Genomic DNA, 17135 nt, shown 5'->3' with positions numbered 1-17135 from the left:
GCTGATGGAAGCTACTACCAGTCCTTCTCTTTTTGCATACAATTCACTTCAGTTAGGCTCCATTTCAAGTTTTGCCGTCTGCCATTTTAAGGACCCAACCTCAACAGTTTTACATAACTTAAATTTATGAGAAAGAACTCCAAAACACTGAGATTGTTTTCTTAAGCTTCCATTTGGCTGGTTTACTTCACATCCAAAACAAATGTAACAGCAAAAGTAGACATTGAGCTTTTTGCATTAGGATCCAGCACCTTGGACCATATCAGTAGTGCCCCCTGCAAGCAAAATCACACAATAGGACATAGCTGTAGCACAAGACAATATTAGGGGAGAGCTCAAGATCTATGATGGCATAGCTTGCACTAACAAATGCCAGATGTGGCTGGCTGGAGGATGCAGCAGCTGGGGAATTCTGAGGAAAGCTGAGATGCTTCAAATGTATGTGCTGCCAGTATGTGCTGCTGTGCGTGATAGGAGAGCAGGACAGAAGGGCCACATGTGCAAGTCTCACACAAAAAGACTACATAAATCTGCAAGAGAAAGCTAAAGAAAATAAACAATCATTCAGTTACGAGTCACTGTCTTGAGATACGCACCCAGAAATATGAAAGGAGTGAATATTTTTCCTGCCTCCTCTACAGCTGTTTTTAGATATCTGAAATACAGCCTAGCTAGTACTTGCTTACTCAGGGCATAAGTACCTAAGTACCTATCCATCAGTCATATATAAGCCAGGCTCTTTGGTTCTATCAACAACCAAAGTGTCTCCTACCTCTTTCTAGTGAACAGGGCAAATACACCCTGACCACAACTCAATTTTTGTGACATAATAAAATTCACTAAGAAAATGAATCCCTGGATTTTTTATTCGTCATCACTGAATTATAACATCCTTTTCAACCTCTTAAACTTAACAGAATCACTTAAGTTGGAAGAGACCTTAAAGATCACCAAGCTTCAACCCCCAGCCATGGGCAGGGCTGCCCCCCACCAGCTCAGGCTGCCCAGGACCTCATCCAACCTGGCCTGGAGCACCTCCAGGGATCGCACATCACAGCTCTGAGCAGCTGCACCAGAGCCTCACCACCCTCTGAGTAAAGAACTTCCTCCAACATCTAACCTTAATTTCCCCTCCTTTATTTTAAAGCTATTCCCCCTTGTCCTATTACTATCAGACCATGTAGAAAGTCAATCACCCTCCTGTTCATAAGCTCCCTTCAAGTACTGAAAGGTCGCAGTGAGGTCTCCTCTCCTCCAGACTGAGGAAGCCCAGCTCTCTCAACCTGTCTTCATAGGAGAGATGCTGCAACCTTTTGATGATTTTTGTGATACTGCTCTGGTTCTGCTCCAAGAGCTCCTACAGATTTCTCGTGCTTGGAGGCCTTGGATTCAGTACTCCAGATGGGGCCTCAAAAGGTCAGAACAAAGAGGGACAATCCCCCTCCTCTCCCCCCTGGCCACCCCTCTTTTGACTCAGCCCGGGATAACGTCAGCCTTCTGGGCTGCAAGCACACACTGCTGGCTCATGTCCAGCTTTTCATCCACCAAGACCCAAACTTGTCCCTAGTCACCTGAGATCTCGTGGGAGCCAACGGGGTGCTGCTCAAGAGACAGATCAGCCCTGCTACCCGTAGAACGCATGAAGTCATGAACCCAGCAGCTCCCACCTTAAAAATCAGAAAGCAGCAACTGCCAGTTCTTGGCTTTAAGTAATCTTGACTGCCTTCTTTATTCCTTGAGCATCATCAGGTTTGCGCGTGTCAGCTACACTCCTCATTTAAAAGCAGATTTCATGCAAATTGAGGAGAAAAACAAACAAAGTAGCATTACAGCCAAGAAATGTAGGTTTCCTGACTTCACCAGCAACTGAAATCAAAACCTTAAGTCACATCCTCAGCTAACACAAGTATGGCACAACTAAAGCTGGATAGAGCAAGGCCTGTTGAATACTTCCCAGTCCCACTGTAATCCTTTTCAACAGCACTGACGCAAATCTACTTTCCAAATGTACCAAAGAAAAGTACCGCTCTGTTTGCACACATGGGACAGGAGGCCACAGTTCAGGAGCTGCAGTGGCAGCAGGGTGTGCTTGCATTTGAGTACTCATCATAAAGTAACAGTGGATGGTAGGCATTAGAAGTGCTGAGAGAGAAGCAGCACGAGGAGTATGCTCCTTGGCACACAATCAGAGAGCTCAGTTCTCACTGTTAGTCCAACACAGTCTCAGAAGTTAAGCATTTCAACTGAAGTCAGCTTAAATCCTTCCCCCATCATAACTTTGCAACTTAAGAGCAACTCAAAGAATTGTTCAACTACAGTGTGCATTAGAAATGTATAAAACACCAAGTGTTTGTCATTTTCAGTGTAATTTTTAGAAAATAAGGTGAACAACAACAAAAATTTATATAACCACACAGAAGGGCTGCTCTGAAGGTAACACCTCTTCTTTTGTAATGTTGGCCCACAGTGTCAGGTGCAGTGATGGTACAGGAGCAGAGGTTGAACCTTCCCACCAATATCCCATTACATGTTGTTGCTGTACAACAGATGGCAGCACAGGGACAGTCTGACTAAATAGCATCTGACACAGAAGTATGTGTACATATATATAAAATATAAGTTGCTCCATGTTTACCCTCAGAAGTGGCTTGGGGTTCTAAAGAGTTGCTTTACTTTTGAGAAATAAGAGACTTATGCCCTTTAAGTGCTTCCCAAGTTGAAGTGAACCACCTCCTGGAGAAGACATTTCACTGGTCAGATGTTACCAGTTCAGAGCACAGCTACCTGAACATCATTAAGGACTACCCTCCAGGCTCATCAACACTTTAGAGCTCCCACACTACCGTACGCATGACTTAAAGCTACTCAGTCTATCAGGACTCCCATTTCTGCTGCTGGCCCAAAAAAGGAGGATTCCTTCACATTAAAAGGCTGATTCTCTTTAAATGTTCCCTAGATTGTGCCTCCACACCACATATAGGTGAATGGCTGAACAAATGCAGACTTTCTGAACTTTGTGGCAGCATTTGTGCAGTGCTGCCATTGGGCAGTAGCCTCAGACAAGGTACATATTAATTCATCTTTCTTGAAAGCCATCAGTTTTAAATTCCTCCTTAATTTCAATTCCTGCCAAAATTTGTTTGCCCCTATTGTCTCCCTTATCTTGAGCAGAGGGCAAAAACCTCTCCAATTTGACTCCGGCTGCCACAGCCCAGTCAAATTTTGTTACACCCCCTTCCTCCCCACAAACTGACTGGGCATTTACTCTTCCGTAAACTTTCCTAAGTAGCCTTTATCAGCTGCTTGCAGAACACATACATCAGGGCTGTCCTCTACAACATCAGCACAGGTTATCCGCAGAAGTGCTCAAATAAAGGAGGTAAGGCCACCCCATCCTCAAACACTGCATGCACACACGCAGAAAACAGCCAGGCCTGCATCACCTACCCTATAGTACCTTGCTGCCACTTGATAGGAAGTCTTCTCCACTCTTCTTAATCTGGCCACTCCACAAAGCCAGCTCCTAACAAAATACGGCTACTGCTATCAGCTCCATCTTAGTAATTAGTGCAGCTGGGTGGCTAAGATTTATGCTTAATGCTTTTCCTAAATCTTTCTCCCACTTTTCTCATCCATTTATGTTTCTGGGGATTTAGACTGCAAAGCCAAATTTCTTGAGCAGCAGTGTCCTCTGCTGGTAAGAATCAGACTCAATTTATAACACTGACTGAATTACATCTTCCATGACTGCAGGGACATGATCACGAATAAGTCATTAAATTGTTTTAAAGGGAAGTCAAAAATAGAAGACAAATCAGTCAACATTGTGATGAAGTCCTATTTGGATACCCTCAGTTTCCCCCAGATGAGGACAGAGGTCAGGGTATATTTGACACAAAATAGTGATGACAGAAAATAAGTTTGAATATGATTAAAGATCAGACTATATAACTGTATGCCTCAGAATGGGACAGCAACTTGGAAGTGAGATCCAGCTGTTCCCCTCAGCCTTACCACTAGTCCTCTGTACGCCTTCAGGAAAATGATGTCTCCTCCACCTATTGAAACTTGGAAGCATCAGAAGAGTAAACGTGTGTCTGACTAGATCTTACCACAGAAAAAAAAATATATAAATAAAAATCAGAGGTTCATGCTGATTCAATAGTTCCCATACGCTTGCATACAGGAACTACTGAGTCACAGCCTGAACCTCCGATTGATCACCTGAGGCAAGCAATGAGTCAGCCACGGGAGCAAGGTGAAGACAATTCACCTGTGTGACCAGCAGGGGTGGAGCCTGGCTGCACCTCTCTTAGACCCCATTTAAGGGCTGACTGAGCAATCTGGAGATCGCTCCTCTTACAGTCTTTTTCCATCGGCCCAGGACACAGGTAAGCTTTTTCATTCATTTCTGATTATCCCTTTTCAACGTGATAATCTTTCCAGCTATATGCTCTTTAAAGACCAGCCTAACTTCTCTGTATACCTGTTAATTAAACATCAATATACCCGTTGAATACACAGCAAGCAACTGGGGAATGCAAGATTTATTTACAGGAGTTAACACACACTAAAGACTCAATTTTCAGAGCATCCAGGTTCCAAGAGAGCCCTTTCTGATCCAGGTTATCCCCCAGAGCTCTAGTAACAACACAACTCCAATTAATCCTCAAGGACCTGACAGTTAATTTGTTGGGCTCCACCATGCCCCTAAATGCTGATTACGAGGAGCATGTGTTTCAGTAACACTTCCCTAAACACCTGCTCAATTCTTAACATGAAGACCAGTGTGACCAAGTTCATACCTACCATACTAGACTGCTTCTGGAAAGCGTCTGTTTCCATCCTTAGCAAACAGCTGATTGTTGTCCCTTATACTCCTTTTATGCCTCAAAAGCGCAGTCACACCTATCATATGTTAAACAAACCTCTTGTATCCTAATTGCCATCATAAGAGAAAATAAGCAGTGTTTTTTCATTCTAGTTAGTTACAGGATTCATCTGTAATCTTAACAGCACACCACACACTTTTGCCATTCATGGAGCTTAACAATTCTGTTGAAATCAGGAGAGATTTTAAAAACTCCAGCCATACTTAGAATGACTAAGAAGACTTTTGGGTTCAGGCTCACTTTGTCACACCCCTTGAAATTCTACATTTGTTTGCTCTTTCTTTCCAGCAATGCAAGCTGGTCTAAGAAAAAGCCATTACCTCTCCCAGTAAATTTTGTTTCCTTGATACCCTTGGAGTACTGCATTTACAGCACCACTACTGCAAAGGTTTTTCCAACTTTCTTCAGCAGCCAATGGAAGAAACCAGTGAAAGGAACCTCCAACACCTGCAAAATGACTACTTTGTTACTTAAGAAAACTGGGCTTAGGATAAGAGGATTGTGAATCAGTGCAATGCTTCAGAATTGGAAGATTTTAAGTGTCACAATGACACTATCTTGGCAAGGAACAGAAAACCATGCTTAAGTTTGATCTTGTCTCATACAAAATAAAGTGAGCAAGTTTCATAGAAAATAAAAGCAGAGCTGTTTCTAATGATCCTTTACCTTTCTATTTATATGCTTTAAGGGACTGCAAATATTTGTTATCCTCTCTCAGGACATACACAGAAAAAAAGAGTTTTTTCAGTTTCTATATAAAGAAGTCATTTTGGACAGATCAAAACCATAAAGGCACAAAACTCCTGGATGACAGATGCCAGGATGTTAGTAACCATAAATGGTTTTCAAATATGGCCCCATCACCATCCCCCACAGTAGCCCTTTCAAGTGGGAATTACAAATTGCTTACTCGGAGAGGAAATTTCAAACAGGCCACTTATCAAAAAGTGCCAAATAAACCTGTCATTGGGATAGAAGTTACAAACCATTCCTAAACTCTGCAGACATTTCCTGAGCCTGTGAACTCTGATCTTGGCTTCTAATAAACATGACATCAGTTCCCCAGTACTGCAGACACAAGACACATGACCCACCACTATGTTATCGCTTCCTCTGCAGTTTCTTCTAGGATCTGTTCTAAAACACAACATCAATGGAAGACTTTCCACTTATTTCAAAATTGGTTTTGGATCAGGTCCTTAAAAGGGAGGACAGAACAAGCACAGCATGGTATCAGTATGTGAGGTACAAATATTATTGCAAGTATCCACTTAAAAGCAATACTGACTCTGAGTCATTTGAGTTTTCCAGGTACTGAATTAGTAAGTGGGTTAAGATAAGACTTCTGTCGCTATATAAGATTTATTAACTGTTAACTCCTCATCCTAGAAATGTAACTGAGGCCTTAAAAACTCTGATTAAGTGTTTATATACTAGATGGCTACCAAGCAGCTTCTCAAAACACGTTAAGAATCATTTTGATATGCCAAAAGATTTCAAGCACTGGGATGACAGTCACCTTACTTTCCAGAAAAATAAGGGGGGAGCTAAAGCACCACAATGTACTTTATCCATGTAGGGACCTCCTTTGCATCTATGGCAGGGGAGTAGGGAGGTCACTTTTTCATGTTGGGGGTTTTGTTGTTTTTTTTTTTTTTATTATTATTAAAGTTGAAAAAACAGTTCATAAAATAAAGGTTCCTCTTCATCTCTGGACTGGAAACTTGCCTAAGACCCTTACCTCACACACCAAGCAAAATGGGCCACCAGCTCAATAAGCTAACATGTCAGTCTGCATAGAACTAGAGCTCTTGGGAATGTAACACAATATATACGGATAGAACAAAGTAAGACATTCATAAAGACTACTGAACACTGACTTAGAAATGGAGCCTCTACTCCTGCCTAAAGATCAGAAGCTTCCCTTATGCTTGGATATTCCTAAAACAACTCTAGATCAAACACAGGTCAAAGCTGACAAGTTGCTACTTGCAGTGAGTAGAAATTCTCATTGAAAAGCTTCAGGATTAACACATGAGTTTTGCTGCAGAGAACATCCACGACCTAAAAGAATCCACATCAAATTAAAATGGACAAATACAGAAAGCTCTCCAGAGTCCTGAGAGCATCAGCCATTTCTGCATTTTCCTCTTCCATCCTCATCCAGTCTCTAACACAAGGAAAACCCAATTGATCACAAACATCTCTAGCTAAGCTTATAGTAGTTTTGTGCAAATAGTATTTCAGCATTAAGCTGCTAAGCCATCTCCAAGTCACGGCAGCCTTGATACACAGCTGCTGGCTATGTCACAGACATTTCATTCTCCTCTTAGGGTAGGACAGCAGCTGTCTTTCACTGGGACATTAAGAGGAGGTCACAGTGCAACAGATACACAAGGAAACATACGCATGTGCTGCTACCACAGGATCGAGCAGGTCCACAAGATACTGAAAAGCCCTACTGCAGGAAAAAAGAAACTTGTACTGGCTTCTGAAATGGACAAGAAATATTTCTGTTCCAGGTCTATGGATGTCACTCCAAGGATCTTCACTATGAATGGAAAAGAAACCCAAGATTCCTGGCCTGTTTCTGTATACTAACAATCAAAGGGAATTACCCAGTTTATATTACCTGAGGATATAGCCTTCTAGATTCAAAGATGTAGAAATACATGGATGTGCTCAGAAATATCAAGGATAGGCTATTTTATACCAAATCAACAAAGCTGCAGCACTGCAGCAACAATGCAAGGAGAAACCAATGAAACCAAATTGCCAGGGAGTAGACTAGATGGGGCAGAAGTATACTGGAGACAAGGGTTAGTCAGAACAGCCAGGCAAAGCCATGCTCTTGCTAAGGGAGCCAAGTGATCTGTAACGATCAGGAAAACTTCAGTGCTTTGGTTTTAATGACTCATGGAGCAGCGCAGCACCTCCTACCAACATGCTGCAGCATTCATACCCCGAAGGAAGTGTGTCAGCTACTGAGTCACGCAGCTCTGAAGGACTGGCTCCTGCCAACCTAAATACAAACTATGCCCTGCCCTGTTCAGTCCTGACATTACTGTAGCCCAAGGTTAAGCTCATCTCCCAAGAGCTTTCTAAAATAAAAACCTTTCTGGTTATAAACGAAACGCGATTTCCAAACCCGGGCTACAGGGAGCACGTTTGAAAGCCCAGCAACTTTCCTGCACACACATTCAATCTTCTGACATCAAGAGCCAGCAACAACCTGCTGAAGGGACTAAAAGCAAAGCCGATTGGCCACTTCGGAGCAAGCTTTAATATACAAATGAGACTTGTGTTTTTACACTACTGATCTACATTTGCAAATCACTGGCGGTAATTTAGACCAGCCCATAGAAAGGAAGAGCTATAAAGCCAGTTATATTGTTATGCAATAGAAAGCACAGCTGCACTGAACACCAATCCACAAAAAGAGGAGCAAACAAAAGCCATGAAGTTCCATGCAGGCAAAGCTAATACATTTCAACTAACAAAAGGCGACTTTTAATTAACTTGTTCACATTGAGTGCAGACATAATTAAATTACAGAAACCACCACATTAGCGTAATCAGTTTAGAAGAACCCACAAACAGAGACAAAGGAAAAAAAAACACTTCATTCAAATTGCTTTCATTCTTTCTTTTTCACATGTGCTCATGCTTCTTTTTAAAGGAAAGAAGATCCTAACTCCAGTTCAGTTTAATCAAATCCTTGAAAGGCTACCACAACTTCTGACCCAATCTTCAGATATTTTCTCAGATCACTGTTGTTATATTTATGCAATTACTCAGGAATCTCACCTTTCACTTCTCCCAGGTATGCCTCCTATCCATTTGGCTGTTCAGCTAGGCCATAAAGACTAACAATATGACCTGAATGCATAACAAGGGCTCAAAATGTCAAATAAGCAAGCAAACCAAATAACAAACTAGCTCTGCCTAGTTTTGTTACAGCCAGGATAATGGTGTGCAAGTTAATTTTTGGAAGGATGCAATTCATGATTTGAGATCTTCAGGGCTTTATAACAGGTGCTTTCCCAATCACTTGAAAAGTTAACATATTTATTAAGATTAGCTTATCTTTATCAAATCAGGACAGATCTGCACAGCATGAATTGCAGTGCCAGCCCAGTAAAAACTCATGGTTTGATTAGTGAATTTACAGCAAAGAATTCCTATCAGGTCAAAGTACAACAGAACACTTTCAATGGGACGGTTCATTTTGTTAAGTATTTGCTGAAAAGCTTCACAAAACTGACCCCAAATACCTTGATCATACCCTTCAGAAAAATAAACTGTATCAGGAGGAGCTCATGCAAGGAAAAGTGCATCCACTGATGGTGTCCTCCTCAAGGTCTACCCAAACACCAGCTACAGATGCTCACAGCACCTCTAAGAGCAGCCAGAAAAGCTCTGCACACCCCTGCATGGATGGGTGACAGGACACAACAGGAAGGAGATACTTTCCATTTACAGCAATAGAATTACTTTGGATTGCTAGACTAGCATTTGCAAGCTTGTAATAGCCCTTAATGAACTCCACACAACAGCACACATGACATAGATGTGACACCACCACATCCTTCCTGCACCCACATCTTTCAGCCCTCAAGTTCTCCTGCCATCTGTAATATGCAGCTGCACTGGTTCTTATTACTGCATGGCCTTCTCCCAGCAACCAGAGGTCTGTCCTGGGGATAGGTTTTGCATCAGCAGAAAGTTCTACATTTCAACTTCAGAGATACTTTTTAAATAGATAATGGCCCATACAAATTTCACAGTCAAGTGGATTTTATACACGTACAAACATATGTAAAATGAAGCTACAACAAAAGCCATGCAGCTTCCACTATTTGCTTTTCTTTAAAGATAAGCAAAGCAAACAAGTACGCAAAAATATTATTGTTTATAACCTACTTTCAATTAAATGTTTCAATGTCAGATCTTTTCTCCCTAATACAATTCCATTTTTAAAAAAAGCTAAAAAGAGTTTTGTAGGTTTCTGAAGAATAAGGTTCTTCTCCCCATGCATGTTTTACTTCCTCAGCTCACGTTATTTCACAAACATGTACCAGCCAGTGTTTACCAATTCCCAAACGTCACGTTCAAGTAGAAACATTCTGTGCTTGCTGAGCACAAAGCTGTAGTTATCTGGAAAGCATTATCATCATTTGTACTCCTCTGGTGGGGGGGAAGCAGACATACCATCATGGATTTCACTTCCAGCAGAGGGCAAGTGCAAGCAGGAAACCCGAACAGGACAAGCAAACCTTCTTAGAATCCAAAAATAGGAAGCATGCTATCTGCCTTAAGAATTAATCGCACACGCATATACCAAGGCTGTTTTACCCCAAGCCTGTCCCACACTCCTTTAGCATCAAGTGGCATGGCACGTGCTGTCATCAGCGAACACTACCAAGGCAGCCATTTGATGTCCCCTTCGGAAGCTGACCTCAGCTCTCTCCACGCTGCAGTTACGTTCCCCACCGCGGTGCCCCGTTACTAAGCCTGCAGTGGCATCTACTGGTCAGAGCCCAGCGAGGCAGGTGGTGCTTTCCTCAGCTTGAGAAGTTTTTCTGTATGACAGAAGAGCATGAATTGTACGGGACTCTTTCACAGTTTTCCTTATTTATCCTTGCTGCTGTTAAGTTGCTTTGGAGATTTTTTTTGAAGTACAGATAAGCAACCAAGTACAGTGTCACAATAATTCACATGAACATATTTTGATGCTTATCCAAAGTGACTTTAATTCCTAAAAGCCTTCATTAGAATAGAAAAAGTCATCGGCTCACCCTCAGTTCTTCCATCCTCCACAGAGGAGACAATTCCAAGCATATTCAGCCCTGAGCAGCAAATTTGGCAGAAATTTAAAAAGAAAAAAAAACCTCATTGAAATTCTTTAGTCATCAAGTAGTCAGTCCCTGCTCCCCCCAAGTCAAAGGTTTAACAGTTTGTTTCTGCCTTGTCAGAGTGCATGCATTTTTATATGGCCACAGAAATACAGACACCTCGCTTTCCCACCGACAAATTACTTTGACTCTTATAGCAACCTTTCTGCTGGGAAGCATGGCTGCAGTATGACTCTCCACTGTTCTCCTTGCTACAAACCTCAGTTCCCTAGGCAAGGCACTCGTACAGTGCTGCACCACAACCAGTACTCACTTGATCCAATCACACTTTCTCATGTTGAGCACAGAATATTAGTGGAGATATGGCGCCAACCTCCTACCAAAGAGCACCCCCATATTTAAAATACGTACACCATATGAATGGTCCGACCCATACAACACAACATGGTAAGGCACGTATTTAGAAGAAAAGTCAATTTAGAGTTGAGCTCCAATCAGTGTGAAAAACATTCCTGGACTTTCTACGAAAGGGGAAAAAAAAAAGCCAGTTCAACAAACTGAGTCAAGTTCTGTGGATCTGCAAGATGGGGGAAGAGTCAGCACACAGCTGTTTTCCTGCTGACTGTTGCTGACAAGGAGAGAAATTCCACATGAATGTACCACCTCAGCTAACCCACAGCTAGCACGTATCCCACTAGCAGTACAACAGGGGTCAGTGTGTTTAGTGTCCAGGTTAGCAGGGCAGCTGAGGCCAACAGAGCCAATCATTTTCAGCACCTGAACTGGGACATTTGGACCTCCCTTAGTATTTACCTTCAACAAACTGCAATATTTGCATTTCTTCAGGTACTAAGAACGATCAGCACGAGAGAGAGAGAATGAGATTTGGCTACAGGTAATATGAAAAGCAGAACTCAGGCTGGAATGAGTGATGAAATGAGATTGTGTACAAGCATGACTGGTGCACGTGTCCAAGAGAGCAGTTCACCATTACAGAGTTTCTTTTCAATCAGTACCCACTCTACCTGCACAGAGAAACTGAATAAGGGCCAAGTTTTAAGAATGTGGTTACACACTGTACCATAGCTCTCTGTTTGGAAATTCAATTATCCAACACTCACTTGATCTTACAAAGAAATCAGTTTTCTTCTGTCACCTGGAATAAAAATAATAACTGGTCCAACCCCAAGCACAAGCACAGGCAAGAAAGTAAACTTTGGGTTAGGGCCAGAAGAGATGCAAGTAACCCAGCCATCATGACAACCTCTGCTTTAGTCATCTTCAAAGGTGATTCCTTTCGAAAGAAATATTGAAAGCAGCAAGGTTTGAAAGGTTTGAAAACTGCCAGTTTTTAAGAGAGCCATACCCCCAGTGAGATATTTTCTTAATCAGTTTTTAAATAAGCAATACACTTCTTGCTCTTTAGTTTTAAACATGCTTGAATTATCTTTTCAAATTTTCTCTACTGTTAAGTCTAGCTTGCTCTCCCAGATGAAGCTCTGTGAAACATGAATTAACACAAGGGTAACAGTGAAATCAATGAGTTGGTAATTCAGACAGACTGGGAGGATGGGGTTATACATATTATACATATGTATCTTCCTCCTCAGGTGAATAAACCCATGGTATGAATTTCAAAGAGTTTTAACTAAAACATGTTTTCAAGGGTCAATCATAACCTGTATGTTGCTCAGCCCTCTGCAAAATCCCAATGCTTATTTAGATGACAGAATACAGAAAAGTAAATCTTAATTAAACCTCCTATTTTTAAAGTCCGGGTTTAGTATTAAAAAAAAAAAGTTGCACATTTAGATGGGAAAACCAAGTAAAGCAACATGGTGCTCACAATGCCTTCATCAGGAATTATTTGTCCAAGTTGCACAGCTCCCTTTCACAGAAGCACTATTCCATGCCAAGTAGTATGGCTCAGGGAGAAGTCTCATGACTTGAAATCCTCCAGTGACGGCCTGTGAGCCTAAGCCAGCCAAGTGAGCACATCTCTGTGTGCTCTGGCCCCAAGAAGAGGCTGAGTTGGTACAGTTTTACTCTCTCCAGAGACTTGGCCAGGCAATAAACAGGAGCAGCTCACAGGACAGGAGCTCCTTGGCATCTTATCACGAGACTCTGGTGCCTGAGCCAGCAGTGCTCCCACAAGCATGACCTGAAGCCGAAGCTCTATGAGACCTCCCAGACTGCAGCCAGGAAACACACGTACAACCCTGCCTCTACCACCTGTGGCTCAGAAACCTGATTTACAGCTGAACCACTCCGCATCCTCCAGGCATTTTTTTTGTTTGTACAAATGAAGCAAGGACAACTGAGGTCCCCCTGTTGCAGCTCCGGTCTCCTTGAGGCAAAAGACAGTCTTTACTCAATCTGGATAGACATATAAAGTTCAATTTCATTCTGATCTTGTAAGTACAGCTGTAATATTTAGTGTTTAGAAAGAATGAAGAATGACTCAAGGTAGTATTAATATGAGCAATTTTAAAATAAAGGTCAAACAAAGGTAAGCCTATTTATCTTAAAAGCCTTCATCCAAACAGCCCTAATGCAGCTCCTGATAATATCTCAGAATGTCACTCCAACTGAGCAACAGTATCCTAAAGAAAACAGTTATAACAAGACCATGCAACCAAACAATTATTTTGAACCCAGTCTTTCATGTTTTCACTTTGGTAGGAGTATTACCAACTCCTGTGTTTGCCTTCGGAACGGTTTCTTCACCTGCTCCTAGAGGTAAGAGTAGAACAGCAGACATGATACAGTACATTGACAACACAGTCCAGCAGCACACCACGGGATGATACAGCATGGTTTTGCTTACCCTAGGATCTCAAAATAATTTTTAGAAATTAATGAACGCTATAATCAAAAACTGCAGGATGGAAGGAAGTTATTTGTTCGGTAAGCCATAGTCTCCAAACCAGCACATGAAAACCAATCCCACGCACAGCTCCGTAGGATACAGCCCATTTTTACTGCAAATAGCCATGTTACTGAATGGCCATTACAAACAAAAGGCCTTGAAGTATTTGTTTTGTATACAAGCACTAAAGACTGTAGCCTACCAGCTAAAGCTCTGAACTTGACATCAGCATTTTAGCTTTATTTCTATTCTCTAAAAGCCATATAATTTAGTACAGACTTGTAGCTGTTAAAAGCTGATATGAAACCTACAAGAAACACAACACAGTTGGAATGCAGACTAAGTCCTCTGGCCAACATCTCATACAACGCTCTATCCCATAACCTACAGTATCTATGTACACATAGTCAGGCATAGTAACTTTTAACTTTAACAATTCTACAGTAGTTCTCCAGACTCTAAGGATGGAGGAGGAGGTATTTCTTTTCATTAACCATGCAGATAAGTATTTTAAAGGCAAAACTGTGAAAAATCAATCCACATTTACTAGGCACCGCTTCTTCACAGCCCTGACTTCATTAAGGCACAAAAAAGGCAACACCAAGAATTTCTGGAAGCCTGACAACACCTAGCACATTTGAAAACCAGGCCATCTATAATTGGCAGGGGGTGCTGAGAGGCAAGGGAGTGTGAGGTAAAAGACTGAATGGTTGGCTTAAAGGATTAGCTCATTTTCAGTCACCAAAAAGTCCTACATGTGACTAAAGCTTTGTAAATCTTCACAGCTTCAGCTAAAAGCAGTATGACACAGGTCTGACTCATTAAATCAGCTGCCTGGGGAAAACATGCATTGCTATGGTCCACTTCAGACTTTGTCATCCTTGATCTGTTCTGCGTAACAACTGCCCCCGCTCACCCCTCACTGTTCCTTATATTCAAGGATATTCTAATAGCACTGTTCAATGACTCAGCTTTTGTGCTAGACATGCCAGTGCTCTATCACCATCTGCTTTTCAAGCATCAGACAGTCAGAGAGAGAGTCAACTTTAAACCCATCAGAAACACCTGTGCCCAGAGGGTAGCAAGCTTGATTCATTATGGATCATGGCTGTCTGCTCTGCACCCTAGGAAACCCAAGTCACATCAACTTCAGGTCCCAGTTCAGATCTGCAATAGAAGCTTGAACTCTTCTAAACAGAGAACAAGACAAGCAATTTATATATATATATATATATATATATATATATATATATATATATATATATTTCCTCCTTTTTAAACTCAGCATAGCAAGCATCCATAGCAATCTCACCTTCAAGACTTCATGAAGACCAAAGGTGCCAGATACCTACAAGGCCATCTGTCAGTATTTTACAGAAGTCTTATGCAACTTTTACCTCAAAGGCTACATTCAGCATTCATCTCCTGCCTTCCAAACTCAGGGAACTCTCTCATGACTTGAGAAAAGCTGAAGTGAGTAAGCATCTAAGAAGAAGTGAGGAAAATCCACGTTTGCAATGAGTTGACAATTTCCCACACCCTGCCCCCTGTGGTTCTCCGGATCCACATTTGACTCAGCCTGACACAATTCTGTTGGGAAAGTTTGTTTAGAGAGGAAGGAAGTATTTGATCCGTGGCATCACTGCAGTCTAAACTTTGCTTGACCAAAGCAGGTGCAGTGAGCATGTCAATGAGAAAGAGATGCTATTTTCCCTTCACCTGTAAGTCATGCTTCTGCTATTCACGACTTTCTCCTGCCATGTATTCACTTGGTACTCATCCACATACCTACCAGTAACAAACCACAGCATTAGCTGTGATCACTCACTCAAAGCACTGCACATTCATGCTAACATATTAACATCAACCTCAAACAGCTAACATAGCTTAGACTACATTACAATTACAGTCACAGTGGGGAAAAAAAACTGACCTTCTTACAGCTAACAGAAGCTCTGCCTTCGTTAGCTTCAATTGCACAAAGTCGCACTACTGAAGTTAATCACAGGTCACTGGCACTGACTGGAGAACAGATCCCACGCCAGCTGTATGCAAACACTGCCACCACACACACAGCCTACTACACAAAGCTTCATGTAGTTACAGAGATTCACGAGAGGAACAACACAGAAAAATAACTGAGCTCCAAGTACTTTTGGAAGCATCAGGCAACATGCTAGCTCACTTACCTCCACAACAACCAATTCTTTTGTATCCTTAGGCACTTAAGTGGAGGATGCAATAATGATTTAAAGTACGGCTGGCTGGAACGTAACATGAATTTGAAGACCACATGCATCCATGAACTGAAGTGGCCCAGTGTTTGAAGCTAGATACTGAGCAAGTTTTCTTCCCATAATTAAGATAAAAGCATGATGAATATACAGAGACCCACCAAGAGAAAAGGTTATTCCGTGCCTTGTGCTTGTTAAGGGGAACATAAACACAAGAAATAATGATTCCAGGAGACTAAAGAGCAAGTCTTATATGTCTGCTTGGTGGTAACTTAAAACATTGGCCTAATAAAAGTGAAAAGGGTCTGTAAAAAGTGTACCAAAAGAAATACATTTAGAAAAGCTATAATATACATTTTTCTGTTTTTCTCACGTTACCTTCCCATGCTTTCAAAGTACACATTTATCCACTAAGAGACTTTACTACAGACATTAATAGATCTTAAAGGAAGAGAGTTCAAACTTGGAACTAAATGAGCTGACTCTAAATCAACAGGTGAAGATACAGGCACTGCCTCTAGTAAGCCCCATTATTGACTGCTGGGGATTTTAGCATATAAACTGATAAAGAAGGTAGAGGATGCAAACTGAGGCTTCCTATGATTTTCTACAAGAACTACAGTAGAGAACAGCTGTTCCTCAATTACAGTCTTCCCCATTCACTATTCTGGAAGGACAAATCACACTTCTCCAAAACTGATTTCCTCAGCCTCCTGTGAGATAGCTGAAAATGAGCACTCTGCCCCCAAAACATACTTTAACTCTGCAACTTTTCAGAAGTAAAGCATCACTGCCTTTTGTAGTGCAGGTATTGCTCAATGCTGACTGAAAAAAAAAGAAAAAAAAAAACACCTTTTTTCCTGATACCTACATCTTGTAAAAGTTCATATTAGACTCAAGAACTTACCCAGACTTCATTGTCTTCTGGCTTTTTCCAGATCTCTTCTTCATCCAGCTTCCCTAGTGTACAGTAAATGCATTTTCTTTTTAAACTGATCTGGTGGATGGGTTACAGAATTATCTCCAGCAATCTTACAGCAGTCCAGGAAGAACATGCCTCATAGCACCTTGCACAGCAGAACATTGATATCAGCCTCTACATTCTCTTCCCTCAGCTCAGTTATTCACAAAGAACTGAAAAACAAACAAACAAAATAAATAGCACTTGAACTTAGGAGACATCAAGACTCACACTGGCTTGGAGATTAAATTCAGTATTCATTAATACTCTGGGCTTAGCAGTCACCATTGTTTATATCTCATTAATTATCAGCTGAGGTTTTTT

This window comes from Tympanuchus pallidicinctus, unplaced genomic scaffold, assembly GCF_026119805.1.
Source record: "Tympanuchus pallidicinctus isolate F22 unplaced genomic scaffold, pur_lepc_1.0 scaffold1, whole genome shotgun sequence".
Lineage (NCBI taxonomy): Eukaryota > Metazoa > Chordata > Aves > Galliformes > Phasianidae > Tympanuchus > Tympanuchus pallidicinctus.
This window is presented reverse-complemented; position numbering follows the sequence as displayed.